Source organism: Armigeres subalbatus, chromosome 1 (assembly GCF_024139115.2).
Source record: "Armigeres subalbatus isolate Guangzhou_Male chromosome 1, GZ_Asu_2, whole genome shotgun sequence".
In the NCBI taxonomy this organism is placed as follows: domain Eukaryota; kingdom Metazoa; phylum Arthropoda; class Insecta; order Diptera; family Culicidae; genus Armigeres; species Armigeres subalbatus.
Window position 1 is genome coordinate 27,066,988 of NC_085139.1, and position 13,690 is coordinate 27,080,677.

The 13,690-nt window shown below is 36.6% G+C and overlaps 1 protein-coding gene and 1 long non-coding RNA gene across 3 annotated transcripts in view; one reads left to right on the forward strand and one right to left on the reverse strand.

The window, feature by feature from the left end:
• On the reverse strand, positions 1-807 carry LOC134222968 (uncharacterized). Its single transcript, XR_009982449.1, has 3 exons — positions 603-807; positions 465-543; positions 1-383 (listed from the first exon to the last, which is right to left on the reverse strand). It is a non-coding gene; the product is annotated as an uncharacterized LOC134222968 (long non-coding RNA).
• A 174-nt stretch (positions 808-981) lies between these two features.
• LOC134222949 (thioredoxin domain-containing protein 9) overlaps positions 982-13,690 on the forward strand; it is a 77,177-nt gene continuing 64,468 nt past the window's right edge. Inside the window, exon 1 of one of the 2 annotated variants that reach the window (XM_062702105.1) lies at positions 982-1,452. The gene's annotated coding sequence lies outside the window, so the exon portion shown is untranslated. The remainder of the gene's footprint in view (positions 1,453-13,690) is intronic. The other variant, XM_062702095.1, reaches the window with a different exon arrangement.

Consider the following 13,690-nt stretch of genomic DNA (forward strand, 5'->3'; position numbering starts at 1 on the left):
GTTTAAAGGCATTTTATTTATTTTCTGCTAAATTCTTACAGAGATATACAAGCATGTTGATATATAAATTGAATAAAATTAAAAATACATAAATACATAAATGAAATGGGAGATCTGGAAGCAAACATTGATTCAGATCTGGCCATATTTGCTGGAACATATGTTTGACGCTTCGGTTCCGAGCCAGAACGGAAGAAGCTTACGCTGAGCCATTCTTTTTGGCATGGAGGATGTTCTCGTCTTAACTTAGGAACGTTCTTGGCCGACTTATAGGAACGAATTTCAGGCCGATAAAGAACTTCGTGATGACGGGCAACGACGCAAAAATCAGCATTGGCTAGGTCGAGAAATAACGCGATGCAGATGAAAGTTGTCCATTAAATCTGCATTAAAACATAAAGAATATATTGAATCGTCAATCACATTTATGATACAAAATATTTATAAATGTATTTAGAGCTTACCGAATTCGGCTACTGGATAATTGTTCCATTTTCTCAATTCAGCTTTATCGAAATCCTTTTCGGAATAAAAGCCGAAACCCTGCAAAAAGAATGACAATTGATTAAATAGAAAGCAAACCAAAACATTTGGCAACTTACATGTAATAAATAAATGAATTTTTGGTTTTCAGATAATGACCGTTGGACGTGGTTGGACTTCGCCATTTTTCTGAAATTTTCAAGGTGAACTCAAAATTGAGTTTTATGCTTAGTTATGTTATTTTGAGTAACCGTAACTCAATTTCAGAAATCTCTGTTACTCATCATTTGACGTTTTAGAAGAGCTTATGAATTTGAGTTAAACCCACTCAAAATTGAGGTCGCCCGGACGAGCGTGTGTGAACCGGTTCAAACTGAGCAAACGGGGAGACTACTCTCCCTCTCCGCAAATCCGTTAAACGGCTTATTGCCGCGAGGGTCGCTGCAGCTAAAAAGAGAAAATCCAACCCGCAACTTCTTCATTTTCAGTTGTTTTGTGAGCGTCGTTCCGTTGTGGTTGAATTTCGTGTGTCTCGTCCGGTGGTCAGTGGAAGGATTTTCGCGGATTTTCTATTAAAATTAAATTAACAGGGAAATTACCAACCGAGAAGGATCAAAACCAGCTTCGTGATCCGTAAAGGCGTAAAAGTGTCGTTCGCGGTTAAAAATTCAAAGTGTTGTTAAGTTCATAGCCAGTGAGGCAAAATTTGTGGCAAGTGGAACGAAGAATCCTAAGAAAAAGGTCCCGTCTCCAACGGTTTTAAAGTGCCGATTCGACCGGAAGAAAAGTGTTAAACCTTTGTGTGCGAAGGTACATAATTTGAAAATCAAAATTTGATTTAATTTGGAAATTGTGGAAGCAGCAGCAATCAGCGAGATCCGTACTCTGGAAATTTGGATTAGGTGAATAGAGGAGCAGAACGATTCACAAGGATCAAGGAGCGGACAACACACAAACGAGGAAAAAAAGGTAAAGAAACTCTTGATCTGTTTGGTGCCTGTACGAACGACGAGAGGACAGTTTGGCAGTAAAATGAAAAAGTGCGGATTTATTTTTAGTTCACTTGATATTCAGCAGTAGAGGTAGATTTTGCTGCTAAACGACGAAGGGCCGATTTAATTTTTGTGCCTCTTGTTTTACATTCCTCGAGAGCCGGGTGTGGAATGAGGATGGTATGCATCAACGAAATCGTGGAGCACAAAGATGGCGGCCGGCTAGATTATAAATCGACGGACAGCAGGGGCTGATGTGTTTTGAACTTTATGAAAATTGTTGGTTGATTTTTGTGTGTGATAAAAATGAGGAAAATGTTAAATTTTTCGAAAATGTTGTCAAAATCACTATGCGAAGAGTAATGTCTGCATGTATCAATGTAATGTGTTTCTTGTCACGGGAGGTTATGGGCAGTGTATCAAAAAAGGAGAGAAAATAACAGCTTTCTGTTTGTATCCACGGCAACCTGATTGTGCCTTCGATGCGTGGCCAGGACATGTGAAGTTTAGCGGAACTGGCAGAGTGGTGAAAGGAGAAAAATCGTACACGAGGGGCATATGAATGTAAATAGGGATCTTCTAATAGTTAAAAAATATTTTTTTTTTCGAAGTAGCTCGAAGTTGTTCCCGTCCTGCTCGTTCTTTTTTTGTCAACAAATGGGCATGAGCAGGACAGGGAGAAACTTCGAGCTACTTCAAGCTCTCATTGGACAGCACTATTATGAAGCTAACAAAATCTGTGATCTGAAGCTAATGATGGACATTTTATTAATAACATCTAAAGTTATCAAAGCGGCCAAATTGCGATATTGCCATATTCAATCAATATGAGAACCTGTTACAAATGTTATTTTATTAGTCTAAAAAAATGTTTGTTTTGTAATATAGGGGGAATGACGGCTTTGGCAGGTTTTGCTCTATTATTGTCAGGGTTTTTTTTTTATGACTGATTATGCTCAAATTTGGCCTAAACATTCTTTGCATATCAAAGAATACTGTGGCCAAATTTCATAAAATTCGGTCGACAAAAACCCCCCTGACAATAATAGAACAAAACCTGCCAAAGCCGTCTTTTTCCCTAATAGGCTTGCGTATAAACATTTTAAATAATTGATATTTTAAGCATTAAAATTTAAACCAGTGTACGACATGACATAAGCTCAAAATCAAATACGGCATCAGGCTTAACATAATCGGAGGACAACTTTATCAGGTATATTTAATATTCAATCCAAATAGATCGTTTAATAGGTAATATTTGGAAGAAATAGTCCTCAAGGTCAGTTTCAGCAATAGATGAAAGCTATTATAAGTTTATTTAATTATCTTTTACTATACACATAATTTCATATAATTACTCTCAGATTATTACACGAGTTGGACTTGTTGGAATGTTTCATCATTCTGCTAAAAATATGCTAGAATCTGAGTGATTTCAAACGAAAGATGTGCGTTTAATATAATATCATCTACTCACATATTTTGTTGTCATGAAAGAAATATTATTAACCATTATTAGTATCATCATTTGAGGAGAAAATATCAAGCTGTTTTTACTAGTAATAGGGGAACTGTTCCGTTTTCCATCTAATTGAACAAATATTTATTTCATCACAAAACAAAGAAATACAACACCAATCTCGTCGCTAACACGCGTGCTCGCTGCTGAAATAAATCACAAAAATAAGAAACCAACCAAATTCCTTATCATTGCTTTGTTTTTGATGGGATGGAAATAGGAGCTATAGGATGAAGTGCCGAACCCTATGTTCCCCTATTATAGGCGATGTAGTACTAAACTTGTCTAATGACAGGTGATCTTGATCTTCATTTGATACGACCCCAAATACGACCTTTAGTGACATTTAGGAGCAGAAATGTTTGCCAGTTATTTAATTTAGGCAAAATTTTATGTTTAGCTGATGTCTTATATGGATTGATCTTGGTTATTAGAAATAAAGCATCATCCCATGTTGATGTCTCTTTTCAAAACACAAACATTATTTCATTGTTGATGCAGGATTTGTATGCGTTTCCTAAGCATTAGAAGAAAAATAAAAACAAAGCTTTCCCAATCCTCAGAGTACGAACGGAAGCGTGCGCCTTTTGGCAGAACACTCCACAACACTCCAACCGAGTCTAGACGGAAGGTGCGTCGCGTCGTTGATTGTTCTCGCAGCGCATCAAACGGGTCGGAATCCCGCGCTGCACATTTCAGAACTTGCACCTTAACGTGTTTGCTTCGTATCCGAAAGAGTATGGTGTGCGAGAACCAGGGGACTTAAGAGAAGGCTAATACGCCTACCCACCATTCATTCAATACCCAGATTAAATATGGCGTACAATGTTTTGTTTCAATTTCGTTTAATTCAGTGATCCCCAAAGTGTGGCCCTTCAACCCTTTTCCTGTGGTCCGCGAAGGTTTTCTGAGAATACACTACATGTGGCCCATTGATAAGCATTATATGATAGGAACAGTTTTTTATCATTCCCAATTTCTCGGTATACTTACACACTACTATGATGTTGAAGCACGATTTATATATCGTGAATTTAGTTTTTATCGTTATGATTCATGAAATTCATTACTTCATGCATAGAAATGTAGTCCGACTGCAAATATACTTCGATGTTATCGCCCTGGGTTATGATAATAGCAAATTTGTGTTTAATCGCAGATTTAAAGGAACTCAAGGTTGAACTACAGGTAAAAATAATCTTATCATACACTTGGTGATTTATTGTCTCCAGATTCAAACAGAACCTTAAATCGGATTCTGTTCAGAATCTCAAACAGAATCTTAAACGGACTCCATTTGAAATTTCAAACAAATTCCGAAAGGGTTATGCCCCGAATCTCGACCGGGATTCTGTTCAGAATCGCGAAAGCATTCAATATAGAATTCTAAACGAATTCTGATAGGATTCTGTTTAGATCCCACAACGAAAACTTTTCAGAATCACATTCACGGACTGCCATATTGATGTAATTCTGTTCTGCTACATAATGTTTTGATGGAACCCAGCGCCATTTCGTCACGTTTGTGGTCAAAATGTCCCAATCAAATATTTGTCGGCTACATGCCGTGGTTTTCGCAGGAAAAGCTTGCTTTAACAGGAGTTTATTTCCCAATGTTTGTTTATAAAATAATGTACGTCCAAATCGAGAAGTATCGCGCGTGAGACGTCATAGATCAGCGAGGTGATATAACTTGGTAAAGCAGCTTTTCAGAAATTGGATATACTAATTCGCAGGTAACTCGAACGTATATCCTTGTAACGTTTCTACCTACTTTAATTTACCTGAGTTTAACTACCGAACCAAGGCGTCCCGAAAGGATCTCTTGCCCATAAAATTCCGCCCACACCCTTCCCGGACAGCACGAAAAATACACAGACACCGGAAATCGAAACCATCCACATTCAAACGAACCTCGATCACGGTGACGGTGACTAACTCGTCGTCTGCGCCTGTTTTTTGAGCGTATTCCAGTAGTAGCCCTAATCGGTCAGAGGCCTCGTTGTTGTAATATGCTTCACCGGTTTCGGCAGACAATGAACGATGGCAGCGCGGCGGCGACGGGCATAATCGCAATCGGCTGCCGGCAATTATGGGTGTGTTTCCCGTTCGCTATAGATTTCAAATACTGCCACAGTACTGCAGTGTCATCCTTGAATGTTATTGAAGCGAATATGAACGGATTTTTCCAATACAGAATGGGGTCATGGCAAACAGTTACATAAATTCTAGTTCAAGCATCTCGTCTATATTGAATCTGAGTGACATGGATCGACATCTCACAGTGCGGATCCAAAGCAAAACGCACATCGCTAAGGGCAGTACAGAAAAGGTTATTCAACTCGTTCACGCTTGGAGCGCGAACGTGCCAACCGCGATGCCACTGTCCACGCACGCATTTTTTTGCGCTAATGAGATGACTTGAGAGATTTATTTTGGGACGACTCTCCGTGGGACTCCGCTTGTAAAGCAAGCTGCCAAATTTTGAGTTAGCTTTATAATGATTTTTTTCACATATGCTCCATCAATCAGATCAACGTCCTAAGTTGAAAGGTATTTTTGTCTATATGCCTATGCTTTCACGCAGTCCATAAACAGCAAAAACCAAAATTCACAATAAAAAGAAGTCTCTGCGAATCATAAACACAACAAACATAGGTAGATCTATTAGTGGCCAAGTCGCGCGCCGAATGCCATATTGGTGAATGTGAACAATATTGCATTCACTTGTCGGTCGCTGGTGCTGTGTGTTGGTATGCTTTATTGCAGCTCTTTCTTTCTGGCTGCATCAGCAACATCAACAATTTATGCATCAGAAGACAAAAAAAAATGCTGCTCGATGAATGTTGAACGCAAAAGTGGGGGAAAGCTGCACGAAGAAGAAAGTTTTCTCTTGCCTAGTCGTCGGCGGTTTGTTGCCTACTGTGAATGGATGTGACTTAATTTGGGAATATAATTATGTTCGTTGAAACGATTCAGTGGCGTAGCCACGGGGGTGGTTTTGGATATAAACCCCCCCCCAGAGACAACATTTTTAGAAGAAATTTTTTTTTTTGAAAAAAAAAATTGTTCAGAAAACCCCCCCCAGACCAATTTTTTGGCTACGCCACTGAAACGATTCATTACCTAACGTTCGACTTCCAGTGATAACGAATTTCATATTTTCATGACTTGTGTGAACCTCTTTAATATATTCGCTCTGATTTTGGCGCGACGTTTTCTCGACAAAAACGCGAAACATGTTGTTCGAAGTTTAACCACAATAGAGGGCAGCTTGAATCTCGTTGACGTTGTTCGTTGTGGTATCAAGTGTACACCTGATCGCGTGTTTGATTGCAACCCGCGGAATAGGGCACAGAAGAAACCGAAGGAGGTTTCCATACACGTTTCCTTTCCTGCTATTCATATGACAGGAAGATACCTGTTGTTGCTGAATGACGCGAAACCGGTTCCCATCTGATATGTTTCTAATATCGGCAACCTGCTGCTCCTACTGCAGCTACTGTGGTTTTGTTCGAAGACTGTACTCAACCGTAGCATTTGTTTCAGATGATAGATCAGGTTGACGATGTTTTGATTTGCATTCAACTATCGAAGAATATTGAAAGTTGAAATTCAGGAGGGCTATGGTGGCTGTATGGATGCTCCCTTCAAACTGCATTCCAAAATTGTTGTTCCACTTCTCCACATTCCCGTTAGGTTATTGCTCCTTTCAAGGTCGATCGTTCCCAGTTATGATTTAAAGATCTACTTCAGTATTAAAAGCACGTTGCCTTTAAAGAGATGTGAACGCCTTCAAATGTTGCTGGCAGCTGGAATCGCTTTTGTTTAGATATTTGAATCTGCAGATCTATTCGAATATCTTGAAGTATGATGATGCTCTGACCAAGTGAACCAAAGCAGCATTGACGTTTGAATATTATTGTTCGTATTCAGGGGCGACTCGTCCATACGTTCTACCTGTTCATGGAACAGGTAACCATTTTTAGGTCAGAAGTAAGAAATTAATGTCTTGGCAATTAATTATTAGGGCAAATAATTTACTCAATAAATTTTTTAAACAAAGCTTCACGTAATATTTCCAATGATTTTAACATCTAAACATCTAAAGAAACAAAATATTGGATTTGTAACGCCACATGCCGTACAGTCAAATGTCAAATGCCGTACAGCTGAATGTGTGTTTCTCCGAAAAACCACACCCCATCACATATAAAGCTTTTGCCAGTCGTACGATCTATAATGAAGAACCAACAGCAGCACTGCCATAAGTCAAATTTTAAGTTTTGCGCCATGACAAATGATTTGAAATAATTTCCTCCTTGGTATGCTCACTCGTTCTCCGCGCGCAGAGAACCAGCGTGAGCGTTGCCAGCCAGTCTTGCAAAATGTCGTGACCATCACCAGATGATCAGATATGAAAACAAAAACCACCACGCTTTTAAACGATGTTCTTTACTGACAATCACTGCAAGCGCATCGTGACATGTAGAAGCTGACACGTGAGTACCTTCGGTAAGCGTGACACCCAGATTGACAACCACAAGCTGAGAGCCATAAAGAGCATCAGGTCGGTCAGCTGTCAAAAGTGCAGGTGAGCACCGTTATTGATTGATTTTGATGTCGTTTGATTGGACTGACGTCGTTTTTAATTGATAAATTGGATAAATCAATAGTTAAATTAAGGGTTCATTCACAAATTACATAACGCTAAAATGGACCTGGGGCTGAAAGCCCCACCCACCCTCTCGTAACGTATTTTGTATGGGAGGGTTCTGAAATTTGTATGGGCCGTATTTGTGAATGGCTCTAACTAAGTTTTACCAATTTGATCCAGACTATCTTTTGAAAAGGCCAAATTTTTTATTGATTTTTCAAATGGATACAATCAAAAACGACGCATCCTACAAAAAATTTATATGGGTGACTATCGCAAAATCAGTCAAAGTTTCTAATAAAGATATCGGAAACAATTCAAATTGAGCCCTACACTGAAAAAAATCAGTTTCAACAGTTTCAAAAATTAAAACTCGATTTGCGAAAAACGCTTTTTCTGATTTGTATGAAATTGTGTCTCAAGATAGGTGATTATGTTCCTACCAACCGTCCATACATCGCAAGCTGGGCACTTTGAAGGAAAAAAGTTTTTCTAACAAAACTTTTCTTGTCGAAATTATTTTCAGTGTATTTTCATCCGTTGCGATTAGTTACGACCTAAATATTGTACTCTGCTTGACTGTACAGGAATATTTAAATATATGTATGTATATGTTAAATCCACTGACACTCCTTGACACTGAAAAAAAATCAATTCCGACAAGAAAATTTTTTTGTTAGAAAAACTTTTTTCCCTTAAAAGTGTCAAGCTTGCGATGTATGGACGGTTGGTAGGGAACATAATCACCTATCTTGAGACACAATTTCATACAAATCAAAAAAAGCGTTTTTTCGCAAATCGAGTTTTAATTTTTGAAACTGTTGAAACTGATTTTTTTTCAGTGTAGGGCTCAATTTGAATTGTTTCCGATATCTTTATTAGAAACTTTGACTGATTTTGCGATAGTCACCCATATAAATTTTTTTTGTAGGATGCGTCGTTTTTTAATTGTATCCATTTGAAAAAATCAATAAATAAAAATTTGGCCTTTTTCAAAAGATAGTCTGGATCAAATTTGGAAAAACTATGTATGTACTTTTCTTTTAATAGCACCTCTTAAAATATTGCACAAAAAGTCAATATAAACAATAAGAACACTTAAATGTTCCCAAAAATTCTATTTTGGCTTCATGCATTTTTATCACAGCAAAAATCCATTAATTCCGCTAAGTGGATTATTCCATTGCTGTCGAGCGTTGATTTCGAACCAAACACCGCATAGGTCAAGTGATCATCACGATAGTCAAGATGACATGGATATGACAACCACAACATCAGGAAAGTTTTCCTATCATTCATGCTGGTGATCACAGGCAGAAGAAGTGAAGACATGGTGAGTGACCAAGCGCTAGTTGCTAAAATGTCACTTTCATGCTGATCGTTACACCAAGCATGTGAGATCCACATTGAGCATCACAATTGAGTACTTGACACATGACCTGGATTTTGTTATTGTCACGCTTTGCGTGACTTGTACGGTGACACTTTGCAGCACTGTTGCCAGCTTTCTCCGTTTTCTCACATCATCCTCTTTCGCATGCGAAGCAAGCACGTTTAGATGCAAGTTCTGCTATGCGCGCAGGAGTCAAACCCGTTCGACGCGCTGCGAGAACAATCAACGATGCGCGCACCTTCGGTTAGACTCGATCGTAGTGTCGGGCTGTGCTTTGCCGAAAGGCGCACCGCGCACGCTTTCGCGCCGATGATTGGAAACAGTTTGTTTTTCTTTTTTCTCGTGATGAATATGCAATGCATCAAGAACAATATTAAATTAATGTTTGCGTTTTCAAAGAGAGATTAAATAATGCTTTTTACGAATACTCAAAATCAATCAACATAGAGAAAAAGGTATAGTTTTCACTAAATTTGAAAAATTAAATAACTGGAACACATTTCAGCTTCTAAATGTGACTCATTGGTCGTCACAATCTGGGGTCGCATCAAACAATAATTGTATAATTATATACTAATTATATACTATAATTATTATACTAATAATGGTTAATAACATTTCTTTCATAGCAGAGGCATTCCACGGGGGCATGTCAGTCGATCCTGAGCGACCATTTCGAAAATATTTGAAACTCTGCACAGTTTTTCAATTTCATCTAAATCGTCATTTTTCGATATCAAATCTTCATATTGAGTCACGACTAACTTTTCAAAAGGGTGTATGTGAAAATGGTTCAAAAATATTTAAAAAGCTGCACAGCAAAAACGGAATGTTCGATTGTTATGATTTTTTCAGAAAAGTTAGACAACTAAATGGTGATTCTTAAGAAAATGTGCACAGTAAAAAAAAATTTTTTTTGCCTTTAAAAATATCATTTTTGTCACAAAAACTCAAATATCTCAAAACCCTATCTTTTTTCGAACGTAATTTTTTTAGGGAAAACGGTCCATTATATTAGCTATCTACCATAAAAATTTGGTGATGGTAAACTAATAAACAAAAAAGTTATGACATTTCAAACATTTCACAATTTTCACATTTAGTAAAAAAAAAATTTTTCTGTGTAAGTTATTTCGAGAATTGCAGTTTGATGCAGATTTTATTGTTAAGGGACGTGATTTAAACAAGTTGTTTTCGTGATATTTTGATTTAATTATTCATAGCATCTATAAGAAACTTAGACACGATCCAGTGTTGTGATCAAAAGTATTGATAGTGTCATAATTTTCATTGCACGTGACTGGCGAAAAATTCTTTTAATAGTGTTGAAACCTGTTGATAATAACGTTGATAGAAACATATCAGAAATGTTATTTTTAAGACAAAAGCTGCAAAATCAAAGATTTATATACACGTGTACGTCTATAGTTTACCTGCAAAAAATATACCTCTTAGAGAATAGACTTTATGATCGGGAGGAAACGGGTATCTTCAACAACAACAAATGCATGATAGGTACATACCATGACAATGCTCACGAAAAGCAAAAAAATACTACTACTAAGGTTGTTAAAGATCTTATAGTAATTTTTTCTTCAGTCAAACAAATGACACCAAACTAGTCAGTAAAAACTTAAAAGTGATTTTGTTTATTGAAATATTACGAACAACATGAGTAGCCGCTTTCTCAACTGTTGTAGGCCGTTTGATGGAAAAAAGTGTTCAAAAGAGTTACGAAATCTCACCGAAAGCACCATAGATAAACTGAAAGCGACTGGTTATGCTCCAATGTCCACATTGAATACAAATTTACGCATTTGCACGTCCTGCCGTCTAAACGTTGACAAAAGAGCAATCTGTATATCATCGGTTGAGCAGAGCGCAGGAAGTTCGAAAACGACAGCAACTGAGGAATTGCCAGATGTATCGACAACAACTGAGGAATTACCAGAAGTATTAAGTGCTGAGAGCCTTGCCACCGTACCATCAGCGAAATCTGTTTCAACAAATCAATCGGAAGATGAGTGTATCCAAAAGGTCAACATCGAACGCTTTAACGAGGGCATAGCTGGGATAAAAGTGACTCCGATTAAATGGAGTAAGATGGACTACGTTTATTACCCGGAGAAAAAATACCGTGAAATAAACGAAGCTGTATGAAGAAACCTCTTCAAATTAGGACCTGATGATGTGGAAAATACAGACTACGATGAGGTAATTATAAATATGAAGGAAAGGTTCTCGAATGCAGCCACGACAAGGAAAGAAAAATTATTGATTTTGTCGATGCTGCCAAGTTCGTGGTCTATTCAGGATGCCATTGATGAGTTCAAAACCAATAGAAATACAGTAAAAGAGGCAAAACAATTGAAGAATAACTGTCTTTCAACCAAAAATACTAGGTCTAGTACTGCATTAACAGATGAGACAAAAGAAATAGTAGTTCAATATTTTGAAGATGATGAAGTAAGTCGAGCTATGCCTGGTCAAAAAGATTATGTATCAGTAAAAAAAAGATGGAAAGCGTCAAGCAATCCAAAACGATTAATGATGACGACTTTGAAAGAAGCGTACACACGCTTCAAGGAAATTCACGATAATATTAAAATAGGTTTTCCTCATTTGCAAGCCTTCGGCCAAGGCAATGTAAGCTTTTTCCAATTCAGGAACACATAATGTGTGTGTGCACAACCCATGAGAATATTAATCTTATTTTACATAGTTTGAAAAGAATCAATTTAACAAAGGATATTAAAATGTTAACTGGTAGTCTTTTGTGTGAAAATACAACATCAAATTGCTATCTACGATCTTGTTCGGATTGTCCAGATTCTTCATCATTGGAAAATACTTTATTCGCTGAGTTTGAAGAAAATATATTGATCAGTTATCATTTGAGCAATGGGTGACCACGGATAGGTGTGACATAGAAACTATTGTAAAACCTGTAGATGAGTTTGTGTCATATTTTTGCTTGAAATTAGAAAGTTTAATCCTCACGATTTCATTAAAACAGAACAATCCAGCTTTTTAAAAATACGAAAAATACATTACAAAATGGTGAATTTTAGTCATTTGTGATTTTCTGAAAATTACAGCTTTGTATTGCAAGATGAAGTGCAGTCCCATCACTGGAACGTACAACAAGCTACAATTCATCCATTCGTTATTTATTTTAATGGAAGTACGCAAATTGAACACTTAAGTTTTATTATAATTTCCGAAGATTTAAGACACGATTCAGTATCCGTAAACTTGTTCATTGAAAAATGATTAACTTTTACGCGTTGATAAGCATAAAGAAGTCAAAAAGATATATTTCATGTCTGATGGAGCAGCGTCGCAGTACAAAATCGTAAGAATTTTTCGAGCCTATGTCAATTTAAATCAATGTACGGAATTGATGCAGAATGGCATTTTTGCTACATCACATGGCAAAGGTCCTTGTGATGCTATTGGAGGAACAATAAAGCGCATGGCCACAAGAGCAAGTTTAGCCAAAGAACGTGAGCATCCAATTAAAACTGCGAAAGAACTTTTTGATTGGGCAAATCGTAGAAAAGAAAAAGATTTAACCAAATTATCATTTTGTTTTACTACTACTGAAGAGTACGAAATAAAGGCTTCAGAGCTCAGCGAGCAATTTAATAACGCGAAAACGATCCAAGGAACCCAACAATTTCACTGTTTCATTCCATTGTCGGAAAATAAAATTAAAGCAAAACTATACTCAAACTGTGCTGATAATAATTCAAAAGTGTTCGATATTTTAAAAAATTTGAATAAAAAAAATAAAAATAAGTATTAATCAACTGTTTTCATGATATCATAACCCATACCAAAATTCAAACCCAAAACTCTTAGAGTTTCTATAACAACATTGTGTAACTGCCACATTTAATTTAATACTTAGGATAATATTAATTCATTTTTATTTATTTATACATATAATATTTATACATATAATATACATAATATCGATGAATACATAAATATGGAATATCATACAAACAACTTGTTTAACTCACGCAAGGCCCTTAACAATAAAATCAGCATCAAACTGCGATTCTTGAAAAAAAATACACGGAGATATTTGTGTGGTTACTATGTGTGAAATTTGTGAAATGTTTGAAATGTCATAACTTTTTTGTTTATTAGTGGACCAGCACCAATTTTTAATGGTAGATAGCCAATATAATGGACCGTTTTCCCTAAAAAATTACGTTCGTAAAAAGATAGGGTTTTGAGATATTTGAGTTTTTGTGACAAATGATATTTTTAAAGGAAAAAAATTTTTTTTTACTGTGCACATTTTCTTAAGAATCACCATTTAGTTGTCTAACTTTGCTGAAAAAATCATAACAATCGAACATTCCGTTTTTGCTGTGCAGCTTTTTAAATATTTTTGAACCATTTTCACATACACCCTTTTAAAAAGTTAGTCGTGACTCAATATGAAGATTTGATATCGAAAAATGACGATTTAGATGAAATTGAAAAACTGTGCAAAGTTTCAACTCAATAGAAAATCATGAATTAAAAATTTTCTTAAATTTTGATGCTGTTGCTTGGAATCGCTCAGCAACAAAATATGTGAGAGTTTAAATATTAGCGGCGATGGGACCCGTGTACCCTGAATGGTGGAA